General features: G+C 32.2%; 1 long non-coding RNA gene across 1 annotated transcript; it reads right to left on the bottom strand.

Annotated features, from left to right (window-relative positions):
* Window positions 1–229: 229 nt before the first annotated feature.
* On the bottom strand, window positions 230–8,004 carry LOC142320239 (uncharacterized). The gene is made up of 2 exons (XR_012755323.1): window positions 7,868–8,004; window positions 230–599 (listed from the first exon to the last, which is right to left on the bottom strand). It is a non-coding gene; the product is annotated as an uncharacterized LOC142320239 (long non-coding RNA).
* Window positions 8,005–16,059: the final 8,055 nt, after the last annotated feature.

The following is a 16,059-nucleotide window of genomic DNA, read 5'->3' as shown; positions in this document are numbered from 1 at the left end:
TATAATGTTAGTTTTGTAATCGTGTACTTAATAGTTTAAGGTCTTATACTACATAATGTTTTAAAAATAATATAATCTTTAGATTGTGTTATGTTTCCATAAAACTTTGATATAGTTTAATATCTCAGACCTACATATCATAAGTAATCACCAGTAGCGAGAAAGATGCCGGAAAGGATATAAGTGTGGTTAAACCTGTGGGTAGATAATGTTCAAATAAAACAGCAAGAAGATAAGAAACATTTTTAATATATTACAACACTATTGTATCATATAATGAATAATAATCAAAAATTCCAAGTGCAAATTTCTTTACGCATTTAACTTTAACTGCTATTCAGTTTTGATAGAGTAATTGCCGGATCTGTTAAGTTTGATAACTCGTCTACAGCTTCCACTAAAATCTCTGACGAATCCTTCTCGACACTGTAAGAGTGGAGCAATAAATCGATTGTTTTTTTGAATATTTTTTGAAGAAATAACAGGTTCAATTGTCGAATTAGATGGATCGTTTATTTGACATACCGTATTTTCCAGTATTGCAAAAATCAAAATTACTTGAATCAACCAATGCATTCCGTAAATTTCAATGTCAGCTCCTATAAAATTAAAATTATTCAATTTATGATTATTATAAAATATTTTCTAAAATAAACACAATATTATTAATAATTAAAATTCAATTTGTGATAATACTATTCAGTAATATTTTATTCAGCTAGTAATTTTTTATAAATTAATATTGCAGTATAGAAGCCATAGAATGAAATCATCTGCCACAAGATTACATTTTATATTACATGAGGTTGAATTCCTGGGAAATAATCTGGAAAATAAAATACCAGGTTTTCGTAAGGTAATAATCAATCAGCCTAATGTCTTTTGCGTTAGATGATCACTCTAAAATCGTTTCATTATTTATACGAGTATGTTTCATTATTTTGGGTGAAATCAAAAAAAAGAAATAGTGTATAGAATTCTAATTCCAAAATCAATCCATTATTTAGGCTGACATAAGACGTGAAATTCATAATAATATTTCCTTATAGTGAGTTAATTAAAGTATTAAGGAGAAAGGTAAAGAGGTTTTGACTTTTTTTTATATCCATCACTATATTAAAAACACTACCAAATATATTAATTAAAAGGGAAATATGTATTATAATATTTAAATATTATATTTATATTTAATATAATATATAACCAAATAAAAATTACACTACACATTGAATAGGTGAAAATTCTTTTTTATGTAATATCATATCTAGCCTCATGTTGTAACTTAACAGTTCAGCTACATCTTGTTTGCTTTTCTTTTACTGATCAGGACGAGATTCGTGGCTGAATCATACCTACACCAATAGTATTTTGTGTTCACTTCTGAATATATTACATATGTAGTTGAAGTAAAACACTACAAAAAATAATCTATATCCTAGAAAGTATATCTGTTTTTTTTTTTAGACGCTGATTCTACGTATTATGTAATCTAAATAAAAATTATGAAGTTCGATTACAATTTACTTTCAATGGATAAAAATTTCAGTTTGTATATAAATAACATAAATAATATTTTTTCTTATCAAACTTTGATTGCTTCATAAATACATTTTAACTCCATACGGAACAGAACGAAAGGATTTTGGAGGGTGCAACAGTCTCCTGCAATAACGTCTTTTGATGCTGCGTCTTTCAACTGACGAGTAAGAAACAGAAAACTTAGTAATATTCGTTGTTTATGTGAATTTTAGGACTTCATTCTGATCCAGTAGAGTGTTAGGTGACAGGAACCCGATGGAACGATTTGCTTGTAAGCTTATTTTCCTTGACCCTCTCTTCCTTTCCGTTGAAAGTCGGCAAAAAGGCTCGTAACTTGGAGCCACCCTCCCGTAAGGGATGGGTACCAGAGGCGATTTTAGGGCCTGGTCCTATAAGTAGAGTAGTGGCACTCTAGTAGGATTCCCATACTATTGGGTGTCAGATAGGCAGAATCCCAGTCTGTCAAGGTAATTTGCATTCCCATAAAAACAACTGTATGTAAATCTACTGTAATTTTATTCAAGGCTTTCTATATAACACCATTATTTGTGCAGTTTTACACAGAAGGTTAGTATTTAGTATTCTAGAACGGATTTATATTTGAGACTGAAAAGGATAAATAAGATACCCAAATTATCCAAGTTTACTGTTCAGTTATAGATTCCAACTAATTTTGAAAATACTTTTTCAAAAGTAAGTTCGAAGGTTATTGCAAGACAAATGCTTGAAAGAATTATCAATTTTATATGATCGATAATCAGTTAAATTATTTATACTAAAATAAAGTGAAATCAATAAATCCAGGCATTAACACGGAAAATAAAAAAAAATAATTTATTTTAAAAATAAAGCTGGTTTTGCTAATTATTAACATTTTTTTCTTAAATTAATGAATAATAATAATTTGGCAGTGTCATTCCTTCCGAGAAAAAATTTTCCCAGGTAATGTAGCCTACTGAGTTTTTCAATGAAGAATTAGACATGCATCAGAAATGCATTCTTTAGAATGTTTTGTTTCAAGTTTGACTGAAGAAAAATTTTCCCAAATTACTTTTACAAAATAAAATTTTACCAATTTTTTGACGACTTTAATTAAGGAAAAAAGTTTGTCGTTTTGTATTTAATTTGATAAATCTTAAAAGTTCATAAATTTATGATGAGCTCCCAATTATCTGATGATGTTTTATTATTTTATACTATTTTTTTTTTTTTTTTTTAAGTGAATTTTTACGGGCATCGACTGCTAAGGTCATTAGCCCTCGTCACATTATTTAAAAGAAATTATTATCTCCATCAGGATCGTCATATGTAAGCGTGTAAAGGGCCCTTACATTTTATTTAAAAACACAAACTTCACAATAAACATTAAGACATAAAAGACAAGGACAATCACAAACACTTACGGGGTGTAAAGGGCCCCAATATTAAAATTTGAGATAGGTTCTCAAAAGACCATAAAAATTAAAATTTCAGCTTATCAATACCATATCTTTCTTTCTTTCTTCTACGAGTCTCATTTATAGTTTGTTTAAGCACCCTCGGGGCGACCAGAACCGCCGTTGAGCAGTATATCAGTCGCGCCAGGGTGCCGAGGCAGTTTAATCCTTCTTATAAACAGGCTATATGCATGCACGGCATACATCCATAGCCTCGCGCCCTTAATCCACCCTTGAGGGTCCCCCATGCCATCATCGGACTCACTGCTCTTGAATGCAGGTGAGCCAAAATGGCCTAGGCAAGAGGGCTACCTCCCGTCACTATACGTGCCACGCTTCGATACTCCCTTATATATATATATATAAAACTACCGCTTAGAGTATCTTTTATCACAGCTTTAAACTTCCATTTTATAGACTTTTAAGAAGTCCACTGGCGTGTAAAAATGCAACTATATTTTCTTAATTTCCATTATCCAGATCAGCACTAATATTATTTGTAAGACGGAACCTCTTTCTGAGGTCCTCATATATGGCACACTCTTCTATTAGATGCTTTATTGTCAGTGTTTTATTACGAACACCGCACATTGGTCCCGGTTATTACGAACTCCCTTCGCCGGTTAACAAATATAAATTTGTTAATCGCGCGTGACCGATTCTAAGTCTGGTCACCGCTACTTGTTCACGGCGAGTCAACTTAAAGTCGCTTTTCCATTTATAAGGAGAAGTTTTTACTGAGTTTAATTTTGTATTTAAACTCCTCCATTCAGCGTTTCACTTGTTTCTTACTATGTTTGTTAGACGGTTTTTAACATCTGCCACTCTTACAGGAAATACATCCAAATCATCGCAGACTGTTGCCTTTCTGGCAGCTTCGTCTGCGATTTCATTACCTGTAATACCAGCATGCCCCGGAGTCCATACAAATACGCATCGCTGTCCTCGTTGTTTTAGTACGTATAAAATGGACAGGATGTTTGCAATTAGGACATCCTTAATGTTCTTGTTCCGAATTGCGACAAGTGCACTTAATGAATCGGAACATATTAGCACTCTCTCTTCGCAATAGTGTTCAGTGTAGCGAAGAGCCTGCTGAATTGCAGGGAGTTCTGCCGTGTAGACACTGGCCACATCTGGCAGTTTCCAAAAGTGGGCTTCTTCATTTACATATATTGAGCATCCAACACCATGTTCGGTTTTAGAACCGTCAGTATAAATTCTAATATGTTCTTCGTAGCTACTGACGGTTGCCAAAAATTCCTGCTGGATGATCACTGTTGGTTTTTTTTTTATTTCTCCTTGAGAGAGATCCAAACTTGTATTTACCGCTGGCGAGAGCCATGGCGGTATTTCTCTAGTAGAAATTGCCAATGTATCTGGAATGGCAATTTCATATTTATTTCTTAATTCATGGTACCTAATTCCGGCTGGTCTGGAATAGGTAGCACGACGTTCGTATAATGCAGCCATGGGATGATTCGTAAACAATTTATTATTTATATGAGCAGGGAAAGCCCATACATTTTCTGCATATCTAAACAAAAGGATCTCTCTTCTATAATGTAGTGGCATTATTCCAGCTTCAGACATCAGACTAACCGCCGGAGTGGTGCGGAAAGCGCCTGTTGCATATCTTATTCCGCTGTTATGAACTACGTCTAACTTTCTTAAGTGCGACTTTCTAGCGGATGAATATACGATACATCCGTAGTCTAGTTTAGATTGAACCAATGCTTTATACAATCTCAATAATGTCTCTTTGTCTGAGCCCCAATTTAAGTTCGATAAACATTTTATAATGTTTAGGGCTCTTTTGCATCTATCACTTAAGTCCTGTATATGTAATCCCCATGTAAGGGATTTATCCAATACTATTCCTAAATATCTTACGCTGTCTTTATATTGTATTGGATTATCATCAATTGTCAACGCAGGACTTTGATGAGGAATTCTCTTCCTACAAAAGTGTACACAGCACGTTTTTTCTGGTGAGAATTGGAATCCGTTATTCCTTGCAACTTCATTTAGAGCATTGATCGCTCGTTGTACCTCACCATAGCAGTCTTGTTGCTGGCATACACAATTGCCAGATCATCAACATAGACGCTTTTGCTGATTTCTACTGGAATGGCTAATATCAATTTATTAATCGCAATGGTAAACAAGGTACCGCTCAACGGCGAACCCTGCGGTATGCCATTTTCCAAGATTCTTTCACATGAATATTCATTGTTGACGCGTACTAGGAAGGTACGGTCATTCATATAGTTGCTGAGCAGCATAGGCAGATTGCCTCGAATTCATGTATCTGGAGCATTATACCATGACGCCAGGTCATATCGAAAGCCTTCTGAAGATCAAAGAAGACTCCGACACAATGTTTCCTTTTAATAAAGCTGTTATATATAATGTCCTCTAAGCTCATCACTGATCATTTGATCAGTGGTAGAATGGTATTGCCGAAAACCTGCTTGATACGGTGATATCAGGTTTTCTTTTTCCAAAACCCAGACGAGTCGATTATTAATCATTTTTCCCAGTATTTTTCCCATAGCACACGCCAAAGAAATAGGACGATAGCTATTGGGGGTCTGTTAAATTTTTATTTTTATTTATACTATTATTATTGTTATTGTACAATTTTATTGTGTTATGAATAATTTTAAAAATATCGTAAAAATAATAGGAGTAATAAAATAACATATTTTATTCTTATTTTGGTCATCCTATATGATTACGATAATAATTTTTAGTTTGCAATAATTCAGTACAAAAATGATAAAATATTTAACCTGATAATATCTACGTTGAAAAACAACTGTTTAACAGTTTTATTCGTAATAAGATATTTTTTCGTATCAAACTGTATGCTGAACGCGATTTGTTTCTTTCGTCTCTACTACGTATTTTCGCTAATACATTTTTCGCTTTATTTTATATCATTCTTTGATTGTATTTATGGGCCGAATGCTTGCTCTTTTTAATGTTCCGTACAACGACCCTATTATTGAAGAAGAAAATATTATTCAAATAGTACATTCCAGTACTCAATTAAGTACTAGGAAAATTTCCCTTGCGCTAAATTTTCATTTCAAATAACTATAACAAGTACTAAAGAATGGAAAAAGTTAACAAAGAGAAATTTTAATTTCTTTATTTGTCTACCGTTCAAAACTTTTTACTATCTGATTGTCACATAATAAATTTTTGTAATTTAAGTTAAAAATTCCAGATATTGTAAATTAAGTTTTAATTACTGAAAATTAATTTTTAATTTTGAAATGAAAGTTGAAGAATAAGCTTTAGCGGACTACTGAAAATCAACAAAAATAAATGTAACCAAATTTTTTAAAACATATTTCTAGTAAATAGCGTTAAATAAATGAAAATCAATTATTTTTCATGATCGCCTTACGGGAAGTGGATGTGCAAAAAAACCTCTTACAATTCTTAATAGAAGTAGTACAGCTGGTAAAGACCCAAAATATTTAATAACAGGACTGGTACCTCCTGATTATTTTTATGAACTTAGTCAGCGCTTAAACCTTACTTAAAAAACAGATGGATTGAACAAATAAGTCCAATACTGACTTCCAAGGTAGCCTTATTTTAATTCCCTTGCCTGTTTGTAGGTATAAATAAATACTAAGTAAGTAGTTTACATAATATAAATTAATAATCAAAAGAAGAATTAATCAGCATAATTTTTAATAATGCATTTGGATGACCTTGATATTCTTAGTAGAATTTCCTTTGATATTCTACATCGTACTAGTTTATGCATAAACAATGAAAAATAGTGTCTTTAACCTTTGAATAGCGTCTTGGTATACTAAACTAAATAATTTTGAATTCTCTTCTGTCATTAATTATGATTTTTATTTATCTTAGAATTAGAATAACTACTTCACTATTTGTGGTTTCCATTTCAATAAAATTTATTCTGTAACACTTTAATCCATTTTATATATTTATAATAATTTGCTAAAAATTAAATTTTCTGCAGATTTCATTTTTAAGTTATTTTCAATTAAAAAATAATTTTTTTTTCAACAGAAAACTGGCTTTTTTGACAGTCGTTTATTGTGTTAAAAAATGGTTACATGATAATTAAAATATACCTTTGAGACGCCATTTTTTTTAAAATCAAATTACCCTCAAAACCATAAAATTTTCTCCCTAATTGGCGTCATAAAAATTCAGTACGATATTAACTTACACTTACTGTATAAAAGATATTTTCGCAACAACATCGAAATTCAGAAAGATTTCAGTTCAAGCTAAAGCAACGCTTAAAGTTTAAGCTAAATCTTAACGGCAGGCTAAATAAACCAGGAAAAGAGATTATTTTTCAGGAGTTATAATTTCAAAATGTCTTCTAATCACTGGTGCTCGTTTAAACTAAATCTCAACGGCAGGCTAAAATAAACCAGGAAAAGAGATTATTTTTCAGGAGTTACAATTTCAAAATGTCTTCTAATCACTGCTGCTCGCAGAATAGCTTTTTCCTTTTATTTATTCTAACCTAGATATTAAAATTAATTTAATTTTTTCCTCATTTTCTTGTTTTTATAAAAATACAAATAACTAAAAAAATCAAATGAATAAAATAGAAAATAAAATTAAGATTTGTTTAATTGTTAAATTCTATCGAAGAAACCTTTAAATAACTTCTGCCTAAATTTTTGTTATATTTATTTTTAATTACAATGTAATAGAAGACGAGGGAAGCCATGGACTTTAGCGGTTGGACGAGGGGGGGGGATAAAGAAGTTTACCGAATTATAATGAAATATTATATTAATTCGGCTAATATGGGAAAATTTTTAAATAAAAATTAATAATTAATTATAATTCGTTAAACAAATAATAGAATATCGAATACTAACCTCGTAAATTTGTAATAATAAACACTAATTTATTATGCTTCTCGTGTAGATGCTTATTGAACAGCGTTATTTTCACCTATGGCAAAGCCGGTTAGTAATATTCCGAAGTAGACCTCTTCCTTCCTCTTTTTCTTCCTCCTCTCCTAATAAATAAATAAATGCATTCTGAATACTAATTTTTTCCTTGTACGTCGTACGAGAAAGTATTGTAATCGCGGAAAATTTCGGTTTTCAGATTTCAACGGAAATATCCATTTTGACTAGTTTTAGCGTGACGTCTGTACGTACGTATGCATGTATCTAGCATAACTCAAACGAGTTAGTCATAAAAAGACTGCAAACTGATGAAATTTAACTACAATATTCTACTGAACATTTAGTATTTTATTATACAATATGTAGTATACTTAGATAAGTAAACTAATACAATTTTTTATAAAAATTACGTGCATACTGTAGTGTACTTAAAAAAATCGCTACACAAACAACACTATAACACGTAAGTCAAAGACTAACACACAATAATTAAATAATTACAGAACATTTTAGGCGTATGTTTCGTTACTTAAGTACTTCTATCTATAAAATCTGTAACCTAAAAGGTGCTGTATTTAAATTTACGTTTACATATTTACACTTCATTTTACTTTCTAAAGAAATTTGTAATTTTTCTTTGTACTTTCCTTTCTTTTTCTGATGCAGACAAACTTGTCGCATAGCAATTAACTTCGCCACCTGTGCTTCTTTTTGAGCGAAATGCCATTCGATGCATTTCGTCAGCATCTCCACAACTTCTTTGCCGCTCATTTTATTCACTGGATTATCATCGAATTCTTTACTTTCGGCATCTTCCTTTAAATTTTCTTTATTTTTAATATGATTAACAATTTCTTCATCATTTAATATTTTGTAGCCTAAATCTGTGTCGTTTAGTTTTACCCATTCTTCTACCTCCTCATTTGTAACATCATTTAAACCAGGAATGCTGTCACAAATTTCTTTCGATTTCAAATTTTTTCAGCATTTTCTTTTTCAGTTTCTGATTCTGATAGCTGATAAGGCCATAGTTTATTCCAGCTCAACTTAACGTCTTTCCCGGGATATCTTGCCAAGCGTCATCAATAATATGTATTGCATCCTTTATGGTGTACTATTTCCAAAAATCTTCGAACTGTAATTCATTTTCGCATAAAATTAAATTTTGCATTAATAATTTTTTATAACGTCGCTTCATACTTACCATGACCCCATGGTCCATAGGCTGGAGTAAACAGCTTGTGTTTTCTGGAAGAAATACGGCGATTATATTGCCATCTAGTGCTTCCAGTTTGTCGACCGTATGACAAGAAGCTTTATCCATCACAAGTAATGGCCTTTTCTGGTAAATTATTCTCTCTAATATCAGTGGACTTCGGGCACAAAACAGTCCTAAACCACTGGCTAAAAATTTCTTGCGTCATCCAAATACTCCGTTGCGAAAAATATTTCACCGGTAAGTCACGATTTATATGTTTAAAACTCTCCAGTTTTTTTACTTGTCAATAACAGCTAGAGGAAGTCGATGACAACTATTTGCGTTACAACATACAATAATAGAGATGCGTTATTTCCTTACTTGGTATCCAGCCGCAGAGCTCTCGGAAGAAGATGCTAAGGTTTTCTTAGGAAGCGTCTTCTAGGACAACTCCGTTTCGTCGCAGTTAAACACCTGGGCAAAATTAAGACTTAATTTTTGAACTAAATTTATCACAATAGTCAGAAATAACGTGACTGTCAGCGCTTAATTTTTCGCCCTCAATTATAAGCTGACAAATTCCATACCTTTGCTTTAAATCTATTTAGCCAATGCTAGGTGGCTTTAAAATTTGGATCGCCATTTAATCGTTTATTCATTTGAAGAGCTGCCTCAATAATTAATGAACCACCTAAAGCTAGGCTTTTACTACGACGTTGTGCGAACCAAATGTACACTGCCTCGCCGTGTTCAGCATTTTCTGCATTTTTCATTCTCTTTCTCGTTGTTACATCAGTCAGTAACTTCCATTTTACTCATAAATTTTTCTACTTCAACAGCATTTTTTTTTTAATATCGTCTACTGACGTACGAGGAATTCCGAACTCCTGTGATAATTTAACGGCACTTTCACGCTTACGCGGGCGTTGAAGAATCTCAAACTTTTTTGTCAATTCTAAACTTTTATATCTTCCACGTTTGATAGACATTTTTGCTCCGTAAGTACAGTAGACACTAATAGGTACGACACTACGACATTAGTACGAACAACTGACTCACACTACGCAGAGCACTACTGTAATTATTTTCAGAAACGGAAAGGAAATGACGTACTATAGTATTTTTGATAAAGTACTATGCTGCATAAGAAATATGTAAATACTGATTAGATAATAGTGCCCAAATGAAAATGTTTATATGAATGAATTTTATGTAAAGTAATGTTATCAGTTCTTTACTCTCGCGATTACTGTAATTTATACATAACGAACAGTAGGCTAATAAAATAACAATAAACGCAGTTTAGTGAATATTTATGCTGTAGGCCTAAACAGATAGAGTATTTTTTATTAGTAATTAAAACTCTAACTTACTTTTGTTTATCAGTATTGTACCCCTAAAATAAAAATCACAAATTTTCCAGAGAGGGGAAGAATTATCGGGATCCTATTGTATATTGATTTATTAATAATTATTAACCTCTGATTGTTAAAAGTTTTACAATAAATAATAATTCAATAATAACAATAAAAAAAATCAGAAGTTATTAATGAAATAAAATTTTATGCACTTTTAAAAATATGTATATGTAATTTAATAGGCGTACAAGAAAGTCATGTGGTGTCCACATCAGATTTTTATAATTAGCTTATCAATAAGTAACTTCATCAGTCTATAATGTTTTTATCCTTAAAGCGTCAATAATTTTACTAATTTACTTTGTTAGCTGATTTATTTATATGTTAATATAAACAAAAACAATATAATTTCAATATAAATTATTTTTCCGTATACTAGGATCCCTATAGCTACGCCTTATATATTACTTATAAATTGTAAAAAAAATAATAGGTTCTTCCTTAATCTTTTTTTCCTGAAATTCTAAACAAAACCATTTGAAAGTAGGGTTTTCACTTTAGCTGTCTTCATATAACTTAAGTTATTACTGTATGTGAAATGATTGAAAGTAAAAACAGTAGTAGAAAATTAACATTAAAGACATCAATAAACTGATAAAATGGACTTCAATTTCTACTAACAATTTCTTATGTTAGGAATAAAATATTGATTAAAATAAAAAATTGTATAATTTTGAACTCATTAAAAAAGCCAAGTAAACATATATAATATATATATTGGTGCAAATTGTTATTTACAATCAGCTTTATTTACTTAAACAAAAAGTAAATTGGCTTGATTGAGATAGTTCCCAGTGAAACTTCTCAAAAAAAATCGATGTAAACAAAACGTACGTTTTATGTATGGAAAATAGATCATACCATGAGAGAGAGAGAGAGAGAGAGAGAGAGAGAGAGAGAGTACCTGTGAAATGAACGCAACAAAACGTAATCAACAATTCTGAAAATATATTGATGAAACGAAAGATAAAAATACTTCTGAGAATAAATTCTTACATTAAATATCACACATTATCTTCTAGATCTAAAACGTGGATACGTTTCAAGCATCTAAGATTTTCACTATTATCCAGCAAGTTCACAGCAAGATGGTTTTCATTATTGTTAAGTCGTAATTTATACCTCAGACTAAACCATTGAGTTTCTTAATGAAGATAGGACAACCCCAGATATTCGTAGACCTCGCTGTTCCTTACCAACCATGGTGCCTCTTTTATCCTCCTAAATATCTTATTCTGAAACCGTTGGATAATTCCAATGTTGCTTTTACTTGTCGTTTCCCAGATCTGGATACCATAGGTGCATACCGGTTTCAGAAGTACTTTGTACAATAACTGTTTGTTTGACAACGAAAACTGAGACCTTTTACCTAACAAGCAGTACATTTGTTTAAACTTAATAATGTTCAGCTACTTCCTTTTTTCTCTTACATGATGTTTACAAGTCAGATGACGTTCCAGATGAAAATCTAGATTTTTTTTGTTGAGATTATGGGGATCGACTGCTTTCGACATTTTCTCCTATGAGAATGGAAATTTGTAGTGTATGAAAATGCCATGCCTGAGTAGGATTTAAACCCAGAACCACCGGGTGATAGACCGATCTCCGTGGCACTCTGCCACGGAGATCGGCCCGAATTTAGATACTTGTGTTGCTGCATGGGGAATAAAAATACCATCCAGATAGACTGGTAGAAGTGCGTCGGCCGTCCAGAAGAGGAGGTCGGCGTGTTTTAATGAAGCTGGGGAGACCCCCAGCTATGGGAAGCCCCCTCGAAAGGGACGAGACAGGAATGGCGGAGACTGCTGCCACAACACTTCGAGACGGCTGTGCAGTGGCTAACGGAAGGCGCCAGTTGTCTTGGAGATGTTTAAAAAGTATTGTAAAAAAAAAATTAAAAAGATGGACTGGTGGACAGTCTTCTTTCCTCAATGTAAATGTTACATGACTAGACTTCGCTGAATTAACTTATTTTTTACACAGTTAACTACCCGTTCATTTGATTCAATTTAGACCGTAATTTATCTTAGGCTAGTGTTGAATCATTGATGACCGCCAAGATCGCAGTGTCATCAGCAAACTAGGCACAACGACTTCGTGGCAAGATGGAAGATCCGCAGTGTAGATAAAGTATAAAAACGATTCCAGACCTGAGCCCTGAGGAATACTAGACTGAATGTTAAAAGACTCAAATATAATTCTTGATTATGTTTAACTTTGAAAAAACGACCCCACAGGTAGTTACGCAGAATCAGGTAAAATGGTTGAGGTAAACTCATTTTCGCTTTATAAAGTAAACCCAGACCTTGTCGAAGGCCTACCTGACATCTAAAAAGGCTGCTGAAAAATATTTCTTTCTCTCTTAACACTAAATAAATATAAAGGTTTAATGAAAGTAGATCTTATGCAATTATAACATTTTAGGAAGAATATAGCCTATTTCTTTTAAAAATGATGAAACATACAGTTTTAATTTCTACATTATCAGTATTTTATATTCTACAATCTAATAAAATAAATTTTGAAAAAAAATATATATATATATACGAGGTGTGATCAAAAAATACGGTGAATAATTTTTTATTAAAAAAAGTAATAAGGTTACTTAGAATTCGATTTAATCTCCTTCAAAATACTGTCCTTGGCTAGCAATGCATTTATCCTAACGTTGACTCCATGGCTGGAGGCAGTTCTGGAAGGCGTCTTTCAGAAGGACTTTCAGCTGCTCGGTCGTGGCCCTCTCAATGACAGCAATGGTGTCAAAACGTTTTCCTTTAAGCACAGTTTTAATTTTTGGGAAAAGCCAAAAGACGCATGGTGCTAAATCCGGTGAGTATGGCGGATGTGGACAGACAGGAACACTTTTTTCGGCCAAAAACTCGCGAATGAGAAGCGAGGTGTGACACGGCGCGTTGTCGTGGTGAAGAAGGAAGCCATTGGTCCATTTTTCTGGTCGCTTTCTTCGTACGTCGTTTCGCAAACGTTGCAGTACATAAAATTCAGAGTTTACAGTTGTTCCCCTTGGAACGAACCCTGATCGCACTATGCCCTCACTATCGAAAAAAACAACGAGCATGACCTTGATGTTGGATTTTGACTGACGTTCCTTTTTAGAGCGAGGAGATGAACTGGTTTTCCATTGGGAACTCTGCATTTTGGTCTCAGTGTCATAGGCATAGACCCTAATTTCATCTCCTGTTACAATTTTTGCCATGAAGTCCGGATCTGCATGAAGACGACCCTTCAACTCCGTGCAAATTGACACACGACTTTCCTTCTGTTCATCACTCAAAAGTCTGGGAACAAATTTTGCACTCAGTCGTCTCATTTGCAATTCATTAGTTAAAATGCTTTGAAGGGATCCGTACGAGATATTAAGGTCTTCCGATAGCTTTCGAATAGTCATTCGCCTGTTTGAATGAACCATGATTTCCACTTTTTGCACATTTTCAACTGTTTTTGAGGTTACTGGACGTCCCGCACGCTGCTCGTCTTCAACAGACTCATTTCCGTTTTTAAATCGGTCATACCACTTGTACACAGTCTTCAAAGTTACCACATTATCGCCGTACACCGATTCGAACATTTCGTGAGCTTCTTTGGCACTCTTTTGCAACTTAAAACAAAACTTAATGTTAATGCGTTATTCAAAATCCATGTTGTGCGACAGACAGGATAAACACAACCTCACTCTAGCGGCTCTGGCAGCTGACTGGCAAGCTCGAACGTGTTACAACTTGTCCCTGCCTGTCTCAGTTGATCACGCTATTGGACAAATTACAGCATATGGATGTAGCGTCGGCAGTTGCCGCTATAAAAATTCATTCACCGTATTTTTTTATCATACCTCGTATATATAATTTTTTTTTCTAAATTTATTTTAAAACATAATACACCATTTGTCATTAAAGCTGACGAATAGACTTAGTAATTCGTTTAACTTGTAGAAAATAGATGGTAGTTTATTTATAATACAAATACAAGTAACATTAAATTCAATATAACTTGTGAAAAAATCTATTACTTGTTACATCTACTAATTATTTTTTTTTTATTTCATTGAATGAAGTTTTTATTCTTTTAAATTACTAATCTTGATTGTGATTTACATAATATGCAAGATCAAGAGAGAGTTAAATATGTTAACATTGATACAACATATACATGTTTTTCATCCGTTTGTAAAAACAAAGGACCGAATTAACTGTAAACTAAAAATATATTAACATCAGAAAACATAAATACGTAAAATAAAATAAAGTAAAATTTTGTTTAAATAGATTTTTAATTTACTTTTTTTAAATAAAACAGTTTTAAAAGAAAATCAATTAAGCAACCAGTTTTTGAAATGCAACTTTACTTTCTTGGGAAAATACAGCAATCTCGATGCCATGTAAGCCAAATTACATAAAATAAACAAATCTAAAATAAAAATATTTATAATAGATTTGAAGTAAAAACATTATTTTACAAAAATTAATAATAAAATTTAATACTAAATCTCCAAGTGCTTTAATTTAAAAATATGTCCCGTAGAATACCCTCTGATGAAAATTTCATTACTGTCAACAATTATTGACCTTCAGTAATTTATTTCATTCATTTAATAAATTCAGAAAACTTATTTTATACTTTTTTTATAGTATAGTATTTTTTTTTTTTTTTATGAACCTTAATATGTAAAATTGTTATATTTTTGGTTCATTTTATAAGCAGTTGATTAAATAGTTAAAACTTGTGTGATCATTTCTATATTTAATTAGAAAATGTATAATAAATGATTTTTGTATAATGTTGTTCAGTGATTCAGTCAGGTAATACTGTTGCATCCTTTTAGTTTTCAGTGTTTGAAAGAGAAAAGTGCCGTATGATTAACGGAAGAAAAACAAATTGCTTACACCGTATTAATAAATATTATTTTTTTAACATGGCAATGCTTGATAACCGACCAGGTAAATATTATTTTTTTAACATGGCAATGCTTGATAACCGACCAGGTTGGTCTAGTGGTGAACTCGTCATCGCAAATTAGCTGATTTCGAAGTCGAGAATTGTAAGGTTCAAATCCTATTAAAGGCTAGTAAAGTTACTTTTATACGTATTTGAATACTAGATCGTGGATAGAGGTGTTCTTTGGTAGTTGGATTTCAATTAACCACACGTCTCAGGAATGGTCGACCTGAGACCTACAGGACTACACTTTATTTACGTTCATACATATCATCCTCTGAAGTAATACCTTACGATGGTTCCGGAGGCTAAACAGAAAAAGAAAAAAGAAAGATATCAATCAGTCCAATATTTATATCGATCAATAATATATGAGCTGGGTTAGACAACATTACAAAACAAAGGACTTCTAAATGTATGCCTTCCTAACTAATAGTAAATTATAATTTGACCAACATTTAATAAGAAAAGTAAAACGTAGCTTTGTAGTACGGAAGTAGTGTAGCAAGGACATGTATTTACTTATTTGTTAATTTCCATTGTAACAGAATAATTAGCGTGGTGGTTGATATTAAATGAAACAAAAAGTA

Source organism: Lycorma delicatula, chromosome 2, assembly GCF_047948215.1.
Source record: "Lycorma delicatula isolate Av1 chromosome 2, ASM4794821v1, whole genome shotgun sequence".
Classification (NCBI taxonomy): Eukaryota; Metazoa; Arthropoda; class Insecta; order Hemiptera; family Fulgoridae; genus Lycorma; species Lycorma delicatula.
Note: the sequence above shows the minus strand (reverse complement) of the source record. Positions and strands in the feature narration are given on the sequence as shown.